This window comes from Scyliorhinus canicula, chromosome 16 (assembly GCF_902713615.1).
Source record: "Scyliorhinus canicula chromosome 16, sScyCan1.1, whole genome shotgun sequence".
In the NCBI taxonomy this organism is placed as follows: domain Eukaryota; kingdom Metazoa; phylum Chordata; class Chondrichthyes; order Carcharhiniformes; family Scyliorhinidae; genus Scyliorhinus; species Scyliorhinus canicula.
In genome coordinates, this window is record NC_052161.1 from 4,575,150 (window position 1) to 4,598,484 (window position 23,335).

A 23,335-nucleotide genomic window follows, 5' to 3' on the forward strand; every position below is an offset into this window, starting at 1 on the left:
GAGGTTTTCTTCTCTCTCAGAGGGTTGTGTGAATTGGGAACTCTGTCTCAAAAGGCGGTGGAGGCGGGACTATCGAATATTTTTAAGGCAGCGGTCGATAGATTCTTGTTAGGTGGGGCATTCAAAGGTTATTGGGAACATGGAAGTTGAAACAGGAACAGGTCAACCATGATCTTATTGAAAGGCAAAGCAGGCTCGAGAGGCTGAATGGCCTACTTCTGTTCCTATTGCATATGTTTGTGTCTTCATATAACTATTTTTGATGGAGAAAAGATGGTTCAAAGGAGATTTGATAAAATCATGAATGGCCTGGACAGAGTGAGCAGGGGAAATCTATTCCCATTGGTGGAAGGATCACAGATTTCAACTGATTGGCAACAGAAGTAATGGCAGCATGAGGAAAAACATGTTCAGGCAATGGGTGGTGAGGATCTGGAATGCACTGCCGAAGAGTATTAGTGAGGCAGCTTCAATTACCACATTTAAGAGGGAGTTGGATTGTAACATCATCCTCATCTGCCAATTTGTGTATGTTTGTATATAAATCAAAATTGGAATAAACCAGTTCAGTTGGATACTTGATCTCCGTGTGCCACACGGTTGCCTGTGTGGTGCAATTGTATCACAATGAGGATGGTATTATGGATTCTCTAATCAAACAAATTTGGGTTGAGAAGCTTCCAGGAAGCCGGGAACCTTTGCAGACATGATGGGCCGAATGGCCACCTTCTGTGCTCTAAATAACAGACAAACAAAACCAATAGACGAACTATGATGTTTTCCTAGCCCTGAAGTCCAATCATTGAGAAAAGGCTGCTTGTTCATTGTGGCTTCTTTACCTCGAAGGTGAGCGCAAGCCACAAGATGGCAGCATCCGATCAGCTCAAGGCTGGTGTCCAAAGACAAATCCAGAAGATGAAGGACATGTGATGGGAAGAGAAATCCAACAATCTGTCAACCATCATGACCACGCAGAGCTATTTTGAAGCCACTATGGTCAACTACAGTCCAAATTACAGGATGATGTTTCTCTTGTTAAGGATAACAATGCTGTCCATCAATGCTGAAAAGTACATTTTTCAATAACTCCTCCACCACCAATCCACAGTGGCAGCCGATCCTCTCCGGGCTATCCTGCCGTATCCAATGGGAGAATCCATGTGTGTACCTCCATTGAAGGGAAAACTACAACAAATAATCACAGATGAAAAACAACAAAGTCTGTGGCCCCAGTGATATTTTAGCAAAGGTCTTTAAAGCTGATGGTCTTTTGCTCAAGTTAAGATTTCATCCACTTATCTTCCAGATTTGAGAGGAAATAGATCCTGTAGCCACCTGGGGTGGCCACGTCCCGATTACAAAATGGACACTTGCAGAGAATGAAGGGAAAATTGGACAATGCTGAGAAAGCAAGCAGGTGCAAGGTTTGCCTGTGGATTGAAGTTTGCAGCTTCCAGACAAGACCGATACTGCAAAGTCATTTGCATACTAATGAGCTATCTCCGGGGACAAAAGAGAAACATTTAAGCAAACGATACCAGAGCAGACACCCCGGCGCCGGAGGAGACTAAAACAAAGCAGGCCAACGGTCACCTAGGGCCCACCCAGCGATCAGGCAACCACCCCTTTATTGGAGAAAATCAATACCAATGATTAGGATATGGTCCAATTAATTGGGACCAAGTTCAAGGCCCGCCCAAAAGCGTGCGAAGCCCATTTGGGGTATAAAGGAAGCCCCCCAAGCAAGAATCTTTCTTCTTGGCCTTGGCTCTCAGCAGCGAGAGACCTGCCTAGCAGCTGCACCAGACAAGTAAGTCCAAAGTCAACGCACGCTACGAGATAGACGCTCCTAGCTACTATTCTATACAAGTTCGATGCCAGCAGCCTCAGAACCGGACAACGGCCATTGTTCCTCTGACTGAGTGGGCACCCGAAGCTAAGTATAGGCTTTTAGTAGTAGTGATAGTTTAGTTAGTAGAATTTGTGCATGAGTATAATTGACAGTGTGTAAATAAATGAGTATTGATTTTGAACTTACTAACTGGTGTATCGAGTCTTTGATCGGTATTTGGTTTTGAACCTTGTGGTGGTATCGAAAAGATACCTGGCGACTCTTGAGCAAACATAATTAGAATTAAGGACGGCGACCATATTAACCGCCATAAACAGAATCAATTAAGCGGAGAGCATAACGAGCAACAAACCCCCCCCCCCCCCGCCTTACTCAGGAATGTGACAATTGCCACCATCTTCAAGAAAGGGATGAATCATGCTGAGGGAAATTTCAATGTATTTCCCTCTTGTCCAGAGCAGGGGAAATTCTGACACACATTCTCCTAAATCACCTGCTTCTTGTGGCTGGGAAAATCTTCACAGATTTTAGATTTTCCAGAGGAACCTCTTACACGATTCTTCTTGCAGAGAAATTCAAGAAAAATTTGGAGAGCAACACCAGCCACCTTTCATTGGATTAATCAACTGGACCGAATGATTTGACTCGGTCATTCATGAGACTCTTTGATTTGTTCTCCTGCCCAAGAAAAGGCACCACACTCCTGAAATAGCTTCATGATGGTATTAGTGCAACTGACTTGAGTGTCTCATCTAAGATCAACTGTCCTCTGGTGTCAGTATCAAATACTGTCTAGATGAAGGTTCCTTAACACAGTCGCCTCTATGCCAAACCTAAAATGACCATTATGGATATCGATTATTTACAGTTTGTGGATTGCCCACTCTGCACCAGATTTACAAGACACTCCCAAACTCCTCAATTCTGCAGACAGGAAACTTGGCTGTTTCCTGTGAAAATCCCTGAGTCGCCAACCTCCGGCGCCTGTTTGGGTACACGGAGGGAGAATTGTGGGCAGCACGGTAGCATTGTGGATAGTGCAATTGCCTCACAGCTCCAGGGTTCCAGGTTCGATTCCGGCTTGGGTCTCTGTCTGTGCGGAGTCTGCACATCCTCCCCGTGTGTGCGTTGGTTTCCTCCGGATGCTCCGGTTTCCTCCCACAGTCCAAAGATGTGCAGGTTAGGTGGATTGGGCATGATAAATTGCCCTGAGTGTCCAAAATTAGCTTAGTGTTGGGTGGGATTACGGGGTAATGGGATAGGGTGGAGGTGTTCACCTTGGGTAGGGTGCCCTTTCCAAGACCCGGTGCAGACTCGATGGGCCGAATGGCCTCCTTCTGCACTGTAAATTCTATGTAAAAATTCAGAATGTCCAATTCACCTAACAAGCACATCTTTCGGGACTTATAAGGTGCCCCACAATATTAGCACGGTTAGAGGTTAAGTGAAAGGACAGGAAGCAGGGAGTAGGCATTTTTAATTTAGCAGGTTGTGACTAGTGGAAGTGAGGCAAGGATCAGTGTTGGGGCCTCAGCTATTTAATGGCCTACATTAGATGAAGGGACTGTGTGTAGCATTTTCAAGTTTGCTAATGGTGCAAAGCTGGGTGGGAAAGTAACCTGTGAGGAGAACACAAAGGGCTAAATTTGAACCTTGTAAGACTGGTGTGTTTTAGTTTGGTCAGGTAAAGGTCAGCCCAAAGAGTGGAGTTTTAGACACGTTAGAGACAGAGTTCAAGGTGGGGAAATATACGGAGCTGGATTCTCCGTTTTTGGGACTATGTTCCCACGCCGTCGTGAAAACTGTGGTCTTTCACAGTGGGAAAAATAGGCCACAGATTCACAGTCTTGCTGGGGGCTAGCAGGCAACTTCCAGGTCAGAGGCTGCGCATGTGCACGGCGGCGGCCTCGCCGCGCTCCATTGAGGACTCAGCCCGAAATAGTGCCCCGCATCGGCCGCTCGTCCACCCCGGACCACCCGCAAACATTGCCCCCAGCCCCGAATGAAGCCCCACTTCCTCCGATCGGCCCTCCCCTGACTGTGGCCGCCCCGGACTGAGTCCGCAGCCACCACGCGAGGATCCTGAATGGCAGGACCATGTTAGAACAACGCCGTTGGGAATTTGGCCGTTCAGGGACAGAAAATTGCAGGGAGGGCCTCAGGCAATGGCCTGAGGTGGTCGATACTTGGCCCAGCGTACTGCATGAGTATGCCGCTTTTCAGGGGGCGGAGAATAGCGAAACCGGTGCCGGTACTGATTTAGTGCGCGTAAACGGATTCTCCACCCCATCACCGTACACTATCTGAAGAATCTTCGAAAAGAGTCATTCCGATTGTCACCGCTGCACGTCAATGACATAATGAGTGTGGTGAATGAGATTCACACGGTATTATAGTTACCAATGTCACTCTGTTCCAAGTATATATATGTATCAATATTGTAAGTGCAGTTGCACTACCTGACCACCAGGGAGTTGCTCTGGGAGTACTCGAGAGTTTGTACTGGGCTCCCCCCTTGGCTCCGCCCAGAACTCCTCCCCCTGGAGCTGCTGTATAAAGATCTGTGCCACAGAGTCAGCCAGCCAGTTCACCGAAAGTTCAATGGCTAACAGGCTGGCTCTGTTGTAAGTATATTAAAACCGCTATTCTAATCCTACAAGCACGTGTCCGTAGAATTGATTGTTCCATCAATGAGGCTCTCGTCAGGAAAGGTTGGGAACCCCTCCCCACATTACCAGTAACATATCAGCGGGCTTCGACCCTCTATTATCCCCCCATATTAGGAACCCCACCCCCGGCTCTCCATTCAACATGCTGTTTACAATAAGTCCTGACACATGGGGACCGAGTGAATAGAACCTGGCAGGGATTTCCAGGTAAGTACAGCTGCCAGGAGAGAGGGTCATGGTCAGCCTGGACTATGGCACTTCACTGGAGAGGTCTGTGGGAGGAGTGTTTCCCATGTCCGTGGGGGTGGGGTCTCTGTGTCTGTAGAGAGGAAAATTCTCTAGGTGGGCGGGGGGGGGGGGGGATAAGAGAACGGGAAGCACCCTCATATTAAAATGTATGAGAATGTGGTTCCTGGCCTTTCAAGACATATGAGGATGGGCTTAGTAAATGAGGCCTATACTCTCCAGGCCCCAGAAGCATGAGAGGTGATCGTACTGAAAATCTCATCCAGGGACTGAAATCTCATCCAGGTCAGACTGGCTAAATACGGAAACTTCCATCGCCGAAGAATTTTAGTTGGGGTTTTTGTAAGGGACTTGGAATTGGCTGGGAGAGGGGAATGAGATTGAAATGTTTGAGCTACAAGTCGGATCCTCCTGGTTCCCAATCCAATTCCCCAGAGTCCAAAAGTCCCAATAGGTGGGATGGGGTGCAGTGCTGGAGGTGGGGGGTTAGGTTGGGTTGGCATCTTCCTGCAGACTGGGACGGCATATCTGTGGGTGCACCTGGTCTATCTGAAGAATCTTTGAAGAGTTATTTGTCATTCCAGGGTTGTGCGAACCAATGAGATTTATTTTCCATCTGTAGCTGAGAAGATGGGGCTGAGCTTTGATACTGAGTGACTTTCTCAGCCACTTCAGAGGCAGTTAACCGTGTCGGTGTGGGACTGAAATCTCATCCAGGTCAGACCGGCTAAATATAGAAACTTCCATCGCCGAAGAATGTTAGTTGGGGTTTTTGTAATCATTTCTACTGAGACCAGCTTTTTAAATTAAGCTGAGTTCATATTTTCAAACTGTTCCTGATGGGATTTAAACTCACATTTTCTAGATTCTTTGTCCTAGGATTCTAGATTATTGTCCGCTAACAGATGATGACCTGGGGGTCACCCTCACCATCACCAACTATCTGTCCTGGTCCAATCACATTGATGCAACAGTCAAGAAAGCCCAACAACGTCTCTACTTCCTATGGAAGCTAAAGAAATTCGGCATGTCTGCACAAACTTCTACAGATGTGCGATAGAGAGCATCCTATCCGGCTGCATCACAGCCTGGTATGGCAATTGCTCAGTCCAAGATCGCAAGAAATTGCAGAGTGTGGTGAATTCAGCCCAACACATCACACAAGCTTGCACCCCCACATTGATTCTGTATTCACCTCCCACTGCCTCAGGAAGGCAGACCACATTATCAAAGACCCCTCCCACCCAGGCATTGTGTTCTTCCAGACCCTTCCATCAGGCAGAAGGTACAGAAGTCTGAAGACCCGCACATCCAGACATAGGAACAGCTTCTTCCCCACAGCTACTAGACTCAACGACTCCCCCTCGGACTGATCTGTTTCCTGTAAGAACACTATTCACAACGCTCTATGCTTCTCTTGCTCATGTATTTGCTTTGTTTGGCCCCTTGTTCCGCACTTTAACCAATCACTATTTGCCAATGTACCATTTGTCAATGTTGTCTGTTGATCATTCTTTTTGTCTACTATGTACGTACTGTGTACATTCCCTCGGCCGCAGAAAAATACTTTTCACTGTACTTCGGTACATGTGACAATAAATCAAATCAAATCAAGCACTGCACTGCCGTACCTCGCACAGTACTTCCAGACTCTGGGTCTTTTTGAAAGGCTTGGCCCGTGTACCCAAAATATTAACATGACTCCAGGATTTTGGACAGGGTGAATAGTCTGGCCCACCGACGGCCAGAGCTCCCCGTTCTTCCAGCATTTCATCTCGGTACTCATGAATTTCAAGCCCATTCTTTCTTCTGTTTTCTTTCGATTTCCCGTGCAGTCCTTCTCCATTTATGTTGACGGGATGCTGGCAATAGTTGGACAGGATTTTGACTCTCAACTTTGACCCCTCAAAACCCCAAGCCATGCTAATAGGTCAGGATTCATGAGGAATGCAGCATGCACTCCATATACACATAAGGAAGGCGGTGGCATAGTGGTATCCTCATTGGACTAGTAATCCAAAGACCCAGAGTACTCTGGGTTCCCTGCCACTTCAGGTATTTTTAGAAGAATTATTGGTTAAGTCACTTGTGTTGTGACTCTGGGTAAAGTGGGGCTGGAATTGACGCGCACTAGCCCAGGGTGTTGTAACAGTGGGGATCCTGACACCGGAGAGGATTCTGACAGCAGGGAGGGACCTGGACAACAGGGGGCATTTTGGGCATTGGTGAGTGGGGATCCAGTGATTGCGGGAGGGAGGGATTTGGGCATAGGTGGGGGGGGGGCATCCTGATATCGGGGGTAGAATCTGTTCATGGTGGTGATCTGGACATCAGGGGAGATTCTGGACATCGGGAAGGGATCTGGACATCAGGGAGCATCAGATTGCGAGGTGACCAGAGACAGTGTTAAAATACAAGAGAGGTTTCTTTTTTAAAAATACATTTAGAGTGCCCAATTATTATAATTTTTCCAATTAAGGGGCAATTTAACGTGTCCAATCCACCTACCCTGCACATCTTTGGGTTGTGGGGGTGAAACCCACGCAGACACGGGGAGAATGTGTAAACTCCACACAGACAGCGACCCAGGGCCAGAATCGAACCTGGATCCTCAGCGTCGTAGGCAGCAGTGCTAACCACTGCGCCACCCTGCCGCCCACAACCGAGATTTCTTGAACTCTCTACTTTGGACTGCACAACTACCACACACATTTTGTTCCATCCAATCCCTGGCTAATTCTGACCAAACCCCAACAACCTGATCTGTGCCTAAACTCCTGATAGGCTAACGTTCGTACGGTCCGATCCCATAGGAGCAGGGCCCATTACGTGATCCACAAAGTATCATCTCTTAAAGGGGTCACACTACCACAGGAGTATTCCAGACATTGGGGGGGAATTTGGGCATGGGCGGATCCGACACCGGGGAGGGATCTGGACATCAGGGGGTTTGTGGACATGGGTGGGGAGGAATCTGGACTTGGGGTGATCCGGACATCAGAGGAGGAAACTGGACATGGGGACGGAATCTTGGCATGGGGGAGATCCAGACATTTGGGGGGGGGGGGTCCGAACAAGGTGGTGGAATCCGGCCGTGGGGTTGGGTTCTGGTCATGGTGGGGATCTGTAATTGGTGGAGGGGGGTGGGGCAATGGATATCGGGGGGTGGAATCTGGACATGGGGGGAATAGGGGCATGTGGGGATCTGGACTTGGCAGCGAATCTGGATATCGGGTGTGGGTGGAAGGCTTCAGCCCTCAAACGGTGCTTGGGATTTTTTCCTGCTACGCCCAGTGGGTCCCTCAATATGCGGACAAAGCCCGCCCACTCTTTAGGACCACACGATTTCCCCTGTCAGCCGAGGCACGCCAGGCCTTCGACGGCATCAAGGAGGACATCGCCAAAGCGGCCATGCGGGCGGTGGATGAATCCACCCCTTTTCAGGTAGAGAGCGATGCCTCAGAGGTAGCTCTTGCAGCCACATTAAATCAGGCAGGGAGACCAGTTGCATTTTTCTCCTGTACCCTCTCCGCTTCAGAACTCTGACACTCTTCAATCGAGAAAGAAGCACAAGCCATTGTGGAGGCTATCCGTTACTGGAGGCACTACCTCGCAGGTAGGAGGTTCACCCTCATCACCGACCAAAGATCGGTTGCCTTCATGTTTGACAACTCGCAAAGGGGCAAAATAAAAAATGATAAAATTCTGAGGTGGAGGATCGAACTCTCCACCTACAATTACGATATCAAATATCGACCCGGGAAGCTCAACGAGCCTCCGGATGCCCTATCCCGCGGGACATGCGCCAGCACGCAGATCGACCGATTAAAAAGCATCCACAATGACCTCTGCCAACCGGGAGTCACACGGCTCGCCCACTACATTAGGGCCCGAAACCTACCTTTCTCCAACGAGGAGGTAAAAGCGGTCACCAGGGACTGCCCGATCTGTGCGGAGTGCAAACCGCACTTCTATAGACCAGACAGGGCCCACCTGGTCAAGGCTTCTAGGCCCTTTGAACGCCTTGCGATTGATTTCAAAGGGCCAACTCCTCAACTAACAAGAACGTTTACTTCTTAAACGTCGTAGACGAGTTCTTCCATTTTCCATTCGCTATCCCGTGCCCCGACATGACCTCCCACACAGTCATTAGGGCCCTGCATAGCATCTTCACCCTGTTTGGTTTCCCCAGCTAACTACACAGCGACCGGGGTTCGTCCTTCATGAGCGACGAGCTGCGTCAGTACCTGCTCGAAAAGGGCATTGCCTCGAGCAGGACTATCAGCTACAACCCCAGGGGGAACAGGCAGGTGGAGAGGGAGAACGCGGCGGTCTGGAAGACCGTCCTACTGACCTTCCGGTCTAGAAAGCTCGAAGTCTCCCAGTGGCAGGAAGTCCTCCCAGACGCGCTCCACACTATTAGATCCCTTTTGTGTACGGCGACCAACCAGACCCGTCACGAGAGGCTCTTCATTTTTTCCAGGGGCACTACCACGGGGGTCTCACTTCCGGCATGGCTGAGGACGCCAGGCCCCGTACTGAGGAAACACGTCAGAGCGCACAAAACTGACCCCCTTGTTGAGAAGGTGCGCCTGCTGCACTCCAACCCCCAGTACGCATTCGTCGAGTTCCCTGACGGCCGTCAGGACACTGTATCCCTCCGGGAACTGGCACCCGCCAGATCCAGCGCCCCCCCTACCCTCACAGAAGGATCTCTCGCCCTACACCCCATGCTGCCACCCCCGTGCGCCCACGAGCTCGCTCCACCAGTACCGCGCCCCCACGCCGGCCAGCGCCCCCAGTCCCCGGTTGAACCAGGAGAGTATGAAGCTCGGATACAACCCTCCCTGGAGTCCCCCATCGTACCTCAACAACCACACCCATCCAGCCACCGCAAGAGGCTGCAACCCTGGTGCTCCGCAGATCTCAGCGGACAATTCGACCGCCGGACAGACTGACTTTATAGGCTAGACCATCACCCCCGCCGGACTTGATTTTTTTGCAGGGGGTGAATGTGGTGAATGTAATATATGTTAATATATATGTTAATTCACACTGTTGTTGTAAGTGCAGTAGCGCTGTCCTACCACTAGGGGGAGTAGCGCTGGGAGCACTTAGGAACTTGTACTGGGCTCCACCCTTGGTTCCGCACACGACTCCTCCCCCTAGTGCAGCTGTGTAAGTACCCGTGTCCAGAGTCAGCCTGGGTCACTACGAGTTCATCGACAGGTAACAGGCTGGCTCTGAAGTAAGTCGATTAAAGCCTAGATTCACATCGGAAACACGTGTCTGGTGAATTGATGGTTCCATCACTGGGTAAATCCTTACCTGGGAATTCCTGGAAGAATGCTCCAGCGCATCATTGGGGTATCCCCCAAATCCAACAGTGGGAGCGAGGAAGTTATGGGGCGCGATTCACCGAAATGGAGACAGAGTGTTCGTGCTGTTGTGAAGACCGTCGTGTTTCACGACGGCGTGAAACCGGCACGGGCAGTAGCGATTCTGGCCCCCATAGGGGGCCAGCACGGCGCTGGAGCAGTTCACGCCGCTACAGCCTCCCTTCTCGGCGCCAAATGGGCACCGTGCCAACCCGCACATGGGCTGCGACAACCCACGCATGTGCGGGGGGGGGGGGGTGGACTACCTCAGCGCGCCGGCCCCGAGGCAACATGGCGTGGGGGTTCAGGGGCCGGCCGCGTAATAAAATAGGGCCGGGGCTGGAGAGGCCGGCCCGCCGATCAGTGGGCCCCGATTGCGGACCAGACCTCATCGGAGCCCCTCCCCCCCCGGTGAAGGAGTGCTTTTCCCCACCCCACAGGCTGCCCCCCAACCCGACGCGCAGACTTACCGGCAGCTGCGAGCAGGTGGGAATGGCGACGGCGGGCCTCTGCCGTCTCCGCTCGGCCCAACAAGGCCGGAGAATTGGTGGCCCGGCCGCGGACAGCGGCCCGCGACCGGCGCCGCATCAAACGCGCCGGTGCAAATGGCGTCGATTCTCCGCTCCTCGGAGAATCACCTGCCGGCCTCGGTCCGAAGTCGCGGGAAAAAATGACGCGAACGGCGATCCTCCCATACGGCGTGGCGTGGGAGAATCCCGCCCATAGTTTTTTCTTTCATGTGTTTCCTGGCCTAATAAAAGTTTAGTGGTTGGGATAGGAAATCTGGCAGCTGGTCAAGCCCCATCTCCACAGCAGCAGGCCGGGATGGAATAGCCTCCAGGGGCAGGAGGGGGAGATTTAGGCAGGGGTTGGAGCACAACAATAGGCCTTTCTCGTTTACCTGCTGCTACCCTGGGAGGGTGGGGCTGATGGGGAACTGAGAAAGAAAATCCAGCCCCCTCACTCTGTACCCCAAATATCTGCCAAGAACAACGTTGACAAGGGGCCTGGGGTATTGACATTTCCCAGCAGAAACCTTTGCAAATGCTCAGTGCTGAACGACTGTGAAGTTTTGATAGAAAATGACATTTAATTGCACATCAACAGTGAAAGCAGGATCGCACTACCACCACCTTCTGAAGGGCAATTAGGGATGGGCAATAAATGCTGGCCTAACTAGTGATGCCCACACCCCATAAATGAATTTTTAAAAAAGTCAGGCAGACATTATTTAGATGCAAATTCCAGTGAAGGAAATCAATCCACAAACGTCACTACCTTGTTTGACATGAGCTAATAAGGTTCAGTTAAAGTTTAACCAAGTAGTTCCTTGTGGTTTACGAGTGTGCATGGGCAGTACCAGCTCTCTCCCCATTATAGATCTGCGGCCGCAGGTAAGAAAGCTTCCAGCGCATTGAAAGCTTATTTTTGTACTCTTACTGTAAATGCTAGTTGTTGAATATGAATTTTTCTCTAAGTACGCACACACGTGCAGAGTGAAATTCTGCGCAGATTTCTTTCGCTTCTCCCTTTCTGCAATTTTCTTCTTAAAATTGACTGTATCCACGACCCTCACTGAATGTCATGTGTGAGAAATGTCATGGGTCCTCAGCGGAGGCCAATCGTAGCCCCGGTGTCCTCACCGTCTGGGAAGATCACCTTACCCAGCAAAGAGCAAAATGGGGTCTTCCTGCATGGAACGATACATGGTCACAGTACAGGTTGCATTTACCCACCCAAGCTGGGGGGGAGGAAGCCCTCATTAATTTAAAATAGGACAGACACATGCCACTTCTTTAATTACTTATTGCATTTATTTATCAGGTTAGTGAAGTCCGAAGAATGCAAACAAAACCCTGATGTCAGTGCCTAGAGGGAAAGAACTGAAAAGTGGAAGTTAATATTAAACTTGTGCGGAATCTTGGCAGGATCACATTGGAATTCTGAGAGCAGTTCTCTCGGTATTGCAGAAAGGATAAAAGAGGCACTGGAGAAGTTACTAAATATTTGACAGAATTAAAAGAGAACTGAGAGATTCTGGGCAAAGCTTGAATGTATAATGTGATATGAGATCTTTAAGATTATGAAAGGGTGTGACACATATTTCAGAATGCCTTGGGGCCATAAATATAAGGCAGCCATCAACCAAACCAATAGGGAATTCAGGAGAATCATTTTTACCAGGTGTATTATTGCACCGTTGTGTATGGATAAAGGCGCAACCAATATCTTAAACAGTTTATTAACAGGAACACTCTGCAATGTTCACACACTCTGCCTCTGCTCTGTGGGAGAGCTTACCAGCACCCTCCCCCACATCCCATATCACTACCGGTACACAGGCTGCCCTGTAATATTCAGATGAATGCACATTCGACATCGTCCCCTGATTAGTTAGAAAAATCTGTAACTGCGTGAAAAAGAATAGGACAGAAATAGCAGCAGAGAAACAAAGGAGAGCTTGAATGTACTAAATGTGAACTTGAGCTCAAACTGGCGCAAAGCTCAAACGGGTCCCTTCCCCCACCCTTTTCAGAAGTGGCACATGTAAATGTTTAGGCAGCTGCATAGTCCTTAAACTCGGGGATTGCCCTGCCCAGTGCCCCCATGTTGTGGATGGCACCAGGCGAGCCTGGGGTGAGCATGGTTGCTGCGTCACGCTCAGCTTGCTGATTGCTGGGTAGGTGAGCCCTTGAGAGGGCACCTACTAAGTGCAGTTCCTTACCAGGCTTGTAGATCAGCCTGGGGTTGTATTGTTGGAGCTTGGAGCTCATTCTCTGCAGGTGACGGTGATGCAGTATGGAGGGACTTTGTGAGGATGGTGATCAGCGGCAGGTGATCAGTGGCTGGGCGGCCATTATTGAAGTCACAAAATTCCCAACAGGCAAAAACATGGGCGAGGCGTTTGTGGTGATATGATCTGCATACCTGTCTGCCATTGGGCCAGAACATCGGCTTACCATTGGCCCTGGTCGGTCATGTGCCTCTCGACCGATTGGCCGAGAGGCTGAGTTAACCACGCCTCCATTAACGAGGTATAAATGGTCAGACGCCTGACGATCGTCCTTTCCATTGTAGAGGATCGCAGAGCTGTGTTCTAGTCTATTAAAGCCGGACTTTGGTAAATCACTCGCCTTGCGTACAATTGATGGTACATCAATTTAATAGACTACGACTTTGAAGATGGAGTTCCGCATCAAGCCCGAATGCCTCCGCATCAGCCCGCAAACTCCGAACTCTGCAGAACTTTTCCAACTCTGGCTGACTTGCCTCGAAGGGTTCCTAGAATCTACAACCACCACCCCCCCCCCCCCCCCCCCCCCCCCCCCCCCAACCGGAGCACAGAAGCTGCACGTCCTCCACTCCAGCTGCTTGGGTATCAATGCCTACGCAATAATCAAAGAGGAAACGGATTATGATGACGCTACACAAAAGCTAAAAGGACAATTCATCAAACCGGTCAACAGGGTATTCGCTCGATATCGGCTGGCCACCAGAAAGCAGGTCCCCGGTGAGTCTCTAAGCCAATACGCCCGGGCCCTCTATGCCCTGGGGAGAAGTTGCTCCTGTGTAGCGGTCTCGGCTACAGAGCACATGGAGCTACTGATCTGAGACACTTACGTGGCTGGGATGCTGTCCCCCGTGATCCGCCAGCGGATGCTGGAAAGAGACGAACTCAGTTTAACTGAGACGCTGACTCTCTCCGCCTCTCTGTAGGTCGCAGATCAAAGCGCTCGCACCTATGACCCTGGCCAGGCCTCCTGGCACGCTTCCCACCTGCCACCCACCGCTCCCGACCTCCCTCAGGCTTGTGCCGCGGGACGCCCCGATAAATCCGCGGGGCCCCGCTGCTACTTTTGCGGGTACGCAAAACACCCTCGCTCGCGCTGCCCAGCCCGCTCCGCCCTCTGTAAGAGCTGCGGGAAGAAGGGCCACTACTCCACGGTCTGCCAGGCCAAAACGCTGGCTGCGGCGCTTCTGGAAGCTGCACAGCACCCCCCCCCCCCCCCCCCCCGCCACCAGGCCTCTGCGAACGGCCTGTGTGCCTCTCTCTCTCCCCCAGGGCCGCCCCAGCCGCTCCCGACTCGCACCCCAGAGCCGCTCCACCTCACCCAGCTCCTCCCGACTCGCGCCCCACCGGCCGACAAGCGCACCTCCCCGGCCCCTCCAGGTCTCTGCCGGCCCGCCGCGCACGTCCCCCCCCCCCCGCCCCTGGGCCCCGGCGCCCGACCGGCTCGCCTCTCCGGGCCCTCCCGGTCCTTGCCTGCCCGCCGCGCGTACCTCTCTCCCCGCCCCCGGGCCCAGGCGCCCGACCGGCTCCCCTCTCCGGGCCCTCCCAGTCCCTACCTGCCCGCCGCGCGAATCTGCTCCCCCCGCCCCCGGCTTCCTGCACCCGGCCTGCGCGCCTCACCTCCTCCGCTCGCAGCTGCTCCACCCCGCTCGCCGGCAACGTTAGCTCCGCCCCCAGCGGCCACGAGGGCTTCCTGGGGGCCGCCATCTTGGGGCGCCGACATCTTGGGGCGCTGACCCCATGGGCGGGTCCTGGGCGCCGCCATCGTGGGGCGCAGACTTCACATATGGATCCTGGCCACCGACTTCCGGGACTGCCACGCAAGGTCCCTCCAGCATCGACTCGGACGGCGACGACGGATTTTCTCCACGGCTCGCGGCCGTTCAACTCGACCAGTCACGTCCACGCACGTTCGCCAAAACGACAACGCTGATCCACCTGAACGGCCACGAGACGGACTGCCTGCTGGACTCCGGGAGCACGGAAAGCTTCGTTCACCCTGACACGGTAAGACGCTGCGCGCTCCCTGTCCATCCCGTAACACACAAAATCGGGTTAGCCTCAGGTTTGCACTCCGTCCACATCACCGGGTGCTGCATCGCGGACCTCACGGTCCAAGGGAAGGTTTTTTTAAATTATAAATTCCTTGTCCTCCCTGACCTTTGCGCACCGGCACTCCTAGGACTGGACTTCCAGTGCAACCTGCAGAGCTTGACCTTTCAATTCGGCGGCCCTATACCCCCCTCACTGTCTGCAGCCTCGCGTCCCTCAAAGTGGACCCCCCCTCCTTGTTTGCTAATCTCACCCCCGATTGCAAACCCGTCGCGACACGGAGCAGACAGTACAGCGCCCAGGACCGGTCCTTCATCAGGTCCGAGGTCCAGAGGTTGCTGAAGGAAGGGGTCATCAAGGCCAGCAACAGTCCCTGGCGAGCCCAAGTGCTGGTGGTCTGGACTGGGGAGAAAAACCGGATAGTCATCGATTATAGCCAAACCATCAATCGGTTTACGCAACGACGCGTATCCTCTCCCCCGTATTTCCACCATGGTAAACGAGATCGCGACATACAAGGTCTTCTCCACTGTGGACCTTAAGTCCGCTTACCACCAGCTCCCCATCCGCGCGAGTGACCGCCTGTACACCGCTATCGAGGCTGATAGGCGCCTCTGCCACTTCCTTAGGGTTCAGTTTGGTGTCACAAATGGGGTCTCGGTCTTCCAACGGGAGATGGACCGAATGGTCGACAAGTACGGATTACGGGCTACCTTCCCGTATCTTGATAATGTCACCATCTGCGGCCACGACCAGCAGGACCATGACGCCAACCTCCAGAAATTCCTCCAAACCGCAAAACTCCTTAACTTCACGTACAATAAGGATAAATGCGTGTTTAGCACCGACCGCCTAGCCATCCTCGGCTACGTAGTGCGTAACGGAGTGATAGGCCCCGACCCCGAACCCGAACGCATGCGCCCCCTGATGGAACTCCCTCTCCCCAATACCCCCAAATCCCTCAAACGCTGCCTGGGGCTCTTTGCATACTACACCCAATGGGTTCCCAATTACGCTGACAGGGCCCATCCCCTCATGCAAACCACGACCTTCCCGCCGTCGACGGAGGCCTGCCAGGCCTTTAGCCGCATCAAAGCGGACATCGCAAAGGCCACGATGCGCGCCATCGACGAGGCCCTCCCCTTCCAGGTCGAGAGCGACGCATCAGAAGTAGCTCTGGCGGCCACCCTGAACAAAGTGGGCAGACCCGTGGCCTTCTTCTCCAGAACTCTCCAGGCTTCCGAACTCCGCCACCCCTCTGTGGAAAAGGAAGCCCAGTCCATAGTCGAAGCCGTGCGACATTGGAGGCACTATTTGGCCGGCAGGAGGTTTACCCTCCTCACAGACCAACGGTCAGTAGCCTTCATGTTTGATAATGCACAAAGGGGCAAGATCAAAAATGACAAGATTTTACGGTGGTGGATCGAGTTGTCCACGTACAACTATGATATCTTGTATCGTCCTGGGAAGCTCAATGAGCCTCCTGATGCCCTGTCCCGCGGTACCTGCACCAGCGCGCAGACAGACCGTCTCCGCTCCCTCCACGCAGACCTCTGCCATCCAGGGGTGACCCGCCTACACCATTTCATTAAGGCCCGTAACCTGCCCTACTCCATCGAGGAAGTCAGGTCAGTAACCCGTGACTGCCACATCTGCGCCGAGTGCAAACCGCACTTCTACCGCCCCGAGCGCGCACACCTGATCAAAGCATCCCGCCCCTTCGAACGTCTTAGCATTGACTTCAAGGGGCCCCTTCCCTCTAACAACCGCAACATTTACTTCCTGGCGGTTATCGACGAATACTCCCGCTTTCCCTTCGCCATTCCCTGCCCCGACATGACCACATCGACCGTCATTAAGGCCCTACTCTCCATCTTCTCACTGTTCGGCTACCCCGCGTACATACACAGCGATCGGGGGTCCTCCTTTATGAGCGACGAGCTGCGTCAATTCCTGCTTGACAGGGGCATCGCCTCTAGCAGGACGACCAGCTATAACCCTCGGGGTAACGGACAGGTCGAGCGGGAGAATGGTACCATCTGGAAGACCATACTACTGGGCCTCCGGTCCAGAAATCTCCCTATTTCCCGATGGCAAGAGGTGATCCCCGATGCCCTACACTCTATCCGCTCACTCCTCTACTGCAACTAATCAGACACCTCATGAACGTCTTCTTGTTTTCCCCAGGAAGTCATCCTCCGGATCCCCTCTCCCGACTTGGCTGGTGACCCCCGGGCCCATCTTGCTCCGGAAGCATGTGCGGGTGCACAAGTCCAACCCGTTGGTGGAGCATATCCAGTTACTCCACGCTAACCCGCAGTACGCGTATGTGGAGTACCCCGGCGGTCGGCAGGACACGGACTCCCTCCAGGACCTGGCACCCGTCGGCGTGCGCCCCCCCCCCACCACAGACCCCCCCTCCCCTTTTTCACCCCAGCACCCCACTCAGCTTCCCCATCCCTCATCCATGGCGTCTCTGCGGCCAGCTCAGGTGACGGAGACTACTCGAAGTCCATCTCTCCAGGACATCAGCAGGACCACCGGCCGATCCGACGTCAACTCCTCCACTGCGGTGCTCTGCCAGGACGTCAAGGACCACCAAAAGACTGATCGAATCCTTCTAGAGCTCTACAGCCCCATGGACTTTTTTTTTGTAAATATCGTTATGTCTGGGTCAGTGGGAAGCCCCCAAATTCGATAAGGGTAAGGAGAGAAAATTTATTCTCCCGACGGCTACTCATATCACCAGTTCTCCCCCCCCACCCACCCTGGGTCTCGTTCACACCCCCCACCGCCTTCCTTCTCCGCAAGGGGTGAATGTGGTGATATGATCTGCATACCTGTCTGTCATTGGGCCAGAACGTCGGCTTACCATTGGCCCTGGTCGGTCATGTGCTTCTCGACCGATTGGCTGAGAGGCTGAGTTAACCACGCCTCTATTAACGAGGTATAAATGGTCAGACGCCTGACGATCGTCCTTTCCATTGTAGAGGATCGCAGAGCTGTGTTCTAGTCTATTAAAGCCAGACTTTGGTAAATCACTCGCCTCACGTACAATTGATGGTACATCAGCGTTCTTTCACAATCTGGGCAGAGCAAGCTTCAGGGTCAGTAAGGGCCCTTATGCAAAAGCCATTGTTCTGCCATTCTGGATGCTGACTGCTCTGAGCCCGTGCTGAGAGGAATCTGCTGATAACACTGCAGGTGCTCAGACGTGGAAGGATTGTAACACGGGAGGGGCTGAAACCAGGTCCCTTGAGTCTGTTGAACGCACTGTTGTGGAGCTCCTGCCACCATCACCCCACACCCTGGTGGAGACGTTGGCGCAGGGATGCAGGCATTTTGCCGTAGTAAGGAATGATCTTTGATAGATAATTTGTCATACCGAGGGAATGCTGCAGGGCATGATGGCCCTCATCTGCTTTGTCTTGTCTGGGTCTGACTTCAACCCATTGGCAGTTAGCAGGTGGTCCACATAGGGGACGTCACTAAATCTGAATTTATATTTGGCAGGGTTGAGCTTCAAATGTCTGGTTGTGATTCTGTCGAGAACTAAACAGAGATATTCAGACTGTGTGCTGTGGTGAATGGAGGAATTTCATATACATGGGCGGGATTCTCCAATAATGGGGCTATGTCGCCATGCCAGTGTCAAAATGCGGGTGCTTCTCTCTGGACTTTCCTTAAGAAAGTCAAGAGTGATTCTCCTACCTGCAGGGGGTTAGCAGGGCCCTGGAGTGCTCCTCGCAGCTCTGGCTACGGATACGGGGCCCTGCACTTCCAGTCGGGAGTACACGCAAGCGCACGGTGGTGGGTGCCCTGTGGGACATGGCGGACCTGCACCGTGGAGCGGCACCAAAAACATAGGTCCTCCGAGGATCACACGCCCGTGGATCTGTGCCTCCCGATTGCCCTCTGGCCGTCCATGAGGCCCCTCCAGGTGAAGGATCCCCCGCCCCCCACCAGGGCAGCCATCGGGAACTCGGCCAGTTACCCTCGGTGAATCACGGGGGGTGGTCTCTGTCAATTGCCTCCTACCCGCACCGCGTAGACCGCACGCGGTCCCCAGAGAATCGCCGCAGCAGCATCGGACTTAATTTTGTCGTTGACGCCCATTCTCCGCCCCCGCGCTGATCGTGATTTTGGGCGGAGGCTCAGAGAATCCAGCCCATTATATGTATTTGGTGTAGAAAGGGTTAAATGCCTGGGTCAGTGTTTCATCCGAGCAAGGAACGAATGTTTGGTGGCAAAACAAAAGATTTAATCGATAACACAACTGTTCTCTCCACTCCCCGAAGGGCACGTCTGGGCCTAATAATCCACACCCCATGATCCCATGACCTCAGTGTGGGTCATAACACTCGTCGCCCCCTAAGTCCTGAGCAGTGTCCGCCATGGTGGGATGTCGTGAAGGTCCCCTTTGCGGGGCGCCCCTGGGCGGGATGCTCGAGTGCGATCTGTGCGGAGTCCGGAGGAATGCAGCGAAGGGGGCTGTCGCTTCCAAGTGGGTCATCGAGGCAGGCCTGACGTAGATGCATCCGCATTTGCTTCCTGGACCTTAAGATTCTCCAGCGGCTACATTTCCAACTTGGAATCAGAATCCGAGGTTGCTGCGTCCCTCATTTCCGTGGTATTGCCGGGGGGAGACTGGACGGGTGGAACCGGGACATCCGGGAATGGTTCGACGATTGCTGGCACATGATCCTGGTGGTGGTCCATGCATCTTTTGGACTCTCAGCCCTGTGCCCATACTTTGTAGGAGACTGGGCCCACCTGCTTTAGCACTATGCCGGGATCCATGTGGTTCCATCACCATAATTCCTGACGTGCACCGCGTTGCCTGGCGAACAACTTTGCAGGGGTGCCCGGTTGCTTGAATCCCTCTCAGACCGACCATATCCGCTACCGTCCTCCCCGCAAATATCCGGCAGTATGAAACGCACGTGCATGTGAAGGTGTCGTTCCATTAGAAGCTCCAAAGGTGCCACACCCTTTGGTGGCGTAGATGTGGTTCTATAACAAATAAAACCAGACCAGATGTGTCTGAAAGGAGCCCGTGGTCTGCTTCCGCATTCCTTGCTGGAAGGTTGGACCCCCATTCAGCCAAACCATCAAGGCTGGGTGGTACAGAACGGTGCGGACTTGTGAAGATACCATTTGTCCTCAAAAAACTGGCGAATTCAGCGCTGGTCAATGCCATCCCATTTTCATGGACATCCTCCAGATTGCCATGGACACTGAATGTCTGATGGAACTGTATCTTGGCCTTCAAAGTCGTGGCTTGCATATGGTGGACATCCATCCACTTGGAGTGGATGTCGACTATGATTAAGAACATCGACTCTTTGAAACGCCCGGCAAAATCCACATGAAGGCATGACCAAGGCCATCCCAGCCATTCCCAGGGGAGGAGGGGTGCCACCAGAGGAAGCTTCTGGTGCTCCCGGCATTGGTGTATTGTTGGGCTAGCTTCTCTATGCCGGCATCAATCCCCGGCCACCACATGTCAGGCCAACATCTTCATCTTCATGACCCTGGGATGGCCATTGTGGAGGTCCTGTAGAATAGGGCAGAAATAGGGTGGAGGCGTTGGCTTAAGTAGGATGCTGTTTCCCAGGGCCGGTGCAGACTCTATTGTCGAGGCACATAGCCTTTGCAATATCCAGTGCCTTCAGCTGTTTCTTGATATTACGGGAGTGAATCGCATTCGCTGAAGACTGACATTGTGATGCTGGGGCGCTCTGGAGGAGACCGAGATGGATCATTCACCATAAAGCCTTGCACTCGGAGCCATATCCGAATGATGGAAACGTGAGTATTAGCTTTGGAGATCAATGCTTGGGAGCTAGGATTCCAAAGGGTGGAAACAATTAGTGGCATACTCCTGCATTGCCATGCTGACAGATTTGGTTCAATTGACTCATCAAGGAAGGGCTAGGGAGCTGATTAGGCAACTGGCTTCTTTTGTGGCAGGCAAGGCACACCTGATTTGTGTGAAGGCTGCAATTTACAGTTAGATTCATCCTTAAATAGCACCCTCAGTTACCGGTTCTCATGGCTGCGAATTAACTGAGCCTTTGAGCTGGAACAGCCAGCCCCATATACTATTCCTGCCAGCCTGGCCTCCGTAACCAGTGGCCTTGTACTTCCAGATAGCTCATGCCCTCTGGATTCAAACTGTAACCTGAGGGTTTGTTCTGACTGCACACGTCCTCCCCCCCCCCCCCCCCCCCCCCCCCCATATGAGTGTCATCTGAAATTAATTTTATAAGAGATTAACCACTTGGAGATTTGAAATCCTTGGGTTTTGTGGAGTGAGGCTGGCCCCATCCCACCCTGGCACCAACCCCCCCCCCCCCCCCCCCCCATACAAAGCACATAATTCAGGGTACATCCCACCCTGGCACCCCCCCCCCCCCCCCCCCCACCCCCACATACAAAGCATAGGGTACTTTTCAGGGTACATTTTACCAACGGGGGGAGGGGGGGACAGTGTGGTGAATTGGGAAATTTCCCAACTCAAGATTTCCAGCACCGTAGTAAAAATCCAGCCCACAGAGACGACCGGAGCAAGTCAAAGTCAAAGATGAGAATATTTGTTAGCTGGAACAGTGGCCCATTCAGAGATGTGGTCTGCCTTTTAAATTCATTCTCGGAATGAGAACGTTACTGCCAAAGCTACCGTATCTGTCCATGAGCAACATGTTCCCTTCTTGTCCAAGGCAGTTTGGAGTCCATAGCACGGTGTAGGACTGGAATCATGCAGTAAGACGTGTAATGATGGCAAGTTTATATGCTGAACCATTTGTATTTTTAATGAGATTCCCTTTTGCTGGTGCCAATTTTTACTCCTGGATATTTTCAAACGACTGAATTTGAATTTTCAAACTGCAATGGTTGGATTTGAACTTGTTCTCACAAGATTGTTCGTCTAGTTGCACAAGCTGTTGTCTTGGGGGCATGGGGTTAAAATGGTTATATTGATTACAACTAGCTTAATTAATAGTGATTTATTTTTAAACGTATTGCCCATCCCTAATTGCCCTTGACAAGGTGGTGATGAGCTGCCTTCTTGAACTGCTGCAGCCCATGTGGTGTAGTTACACCTACTGTGCTGTCAGGGAGGGAGCTGCAGCGGGCTGCTTTAGCTCAGTTGCCGAGACAACCGGTTCATGATGCACAGAAAAGCCAGCAGCGCAGGTTCAATTCCTGTACCGGCCGAGGTTAAGGCCCCGCCTTCTCAAACTTTTCCCTCGTCTGAGGTGTGGTGATCCTCAGGTTAAACCACCACCAATCAGCTCTCCCCCTCAAAGGGGAAAGCAGCCTATGGTCATCTGGGACTATAGCGACTTTACCTTTACCTTATCGCCAGGATTTTGACCCGGTGACAGTGAAGGAGCGGCGATATATTTCCATGTGAGGATGCCGAGTGACTGGATGGGGAATCTCCAGGTGGTGGGGTTGCCAGGTATCTACTACCCTTGTCCTTCTAGATGGTAGGGGTCCTGAATTTGGCAGGTGCTGCTTCAAGAACCTTGGTGAGTTCCTGCGGTGCATCTTATAGATGGTACACACGGCTGCCACTGTATGTTGGTGGTGGAGGGGGTGAATGTTTGTGGATCAGGTGCCAATCAAATGGGACTGCTTTGTCCTGGATGGTATCAAGCTTCTTGAGTGTTGTTGGAGCTGCACTCAACCATGCAAGTGGAGAGTATTCCATCACACTCCTGACTCGTGCCTTGTAGATGGTGGACTGGCTTTGGGGAGTCAGGGAGTGAGTTCTCATCGTTGAATTCCTAACCTTTGACCTGCTCTTGTAGCCACAGTATTTATAAGGCTTGTCCAGTTCAGTTTCTGGTCAGTGGTAAACCCCAGGATATTGGTAGTGGGAGACTCAGTGGTGATAATGTCATTGAATGGTAATGTCATTGAATGTCAAGGGGAGATGGTTTGATTCTCTTTTGTAGGAGATGGTCATTGCCTGGCACTTGTGTAGCATAGATGTTACTTGCCACTTGACAGCCCAAGCCTAGATATCATTCAGGCCTTGTTGTATTTGCATGTGGACTGCTTCAACGTCTGAGGAGTCGCAAATGGTGATGAACATTGTGCAATCATCAGCGAACACCCCCAAATCTGACCTGATGACGAAAGGAAGGTCATTAATGAAGCAGCTGAAGATGGTTGCACCTTGGACACTACCCTGAGGAACTCCTGCAGTGATATCTGGGACTGAGATGATTGACCTCCAACCACCATAACCATCTTCCTTTGTGCCAGGTATGATTCCAACCAGCGGAGAGTTTTCCCCTGATTTCCATTGACTCCAGTTTTGCTAGGGCTCCTT

The 23,335-nt window shown here is 52.3% G+C and overlaps 1 protein-coding gene across 3 annotated transcripts in view; it reads left to right on the plus strand.

The window, feature by feature from the left end:
- prom2 (prominin 2) overlaps nucleotides 1-23,335 on the plus strand; it is a 185,348-nt gene that overhangs the window by 15,317 nt on the left and 146,696 nt on the right. Inside the window, exon 1 of one of the 3 annotated variants that reach the window (XM_038821457.1) lies at nucleotides 11,460-11,539. The exons of 1 other annotated variant lie outside the window; for it this stretch is intronic. The gene's annotated coding sequence lies outside the window, so the exon portion shown is untranslated. Of the gene's footprint in view, nucleotides 1-11,459; nucleotides 11,540-23,335 lie in introns of those variants that run through there. One more of the 3 variants, XM_038821456.1, reaches the window with a different exon arrangement.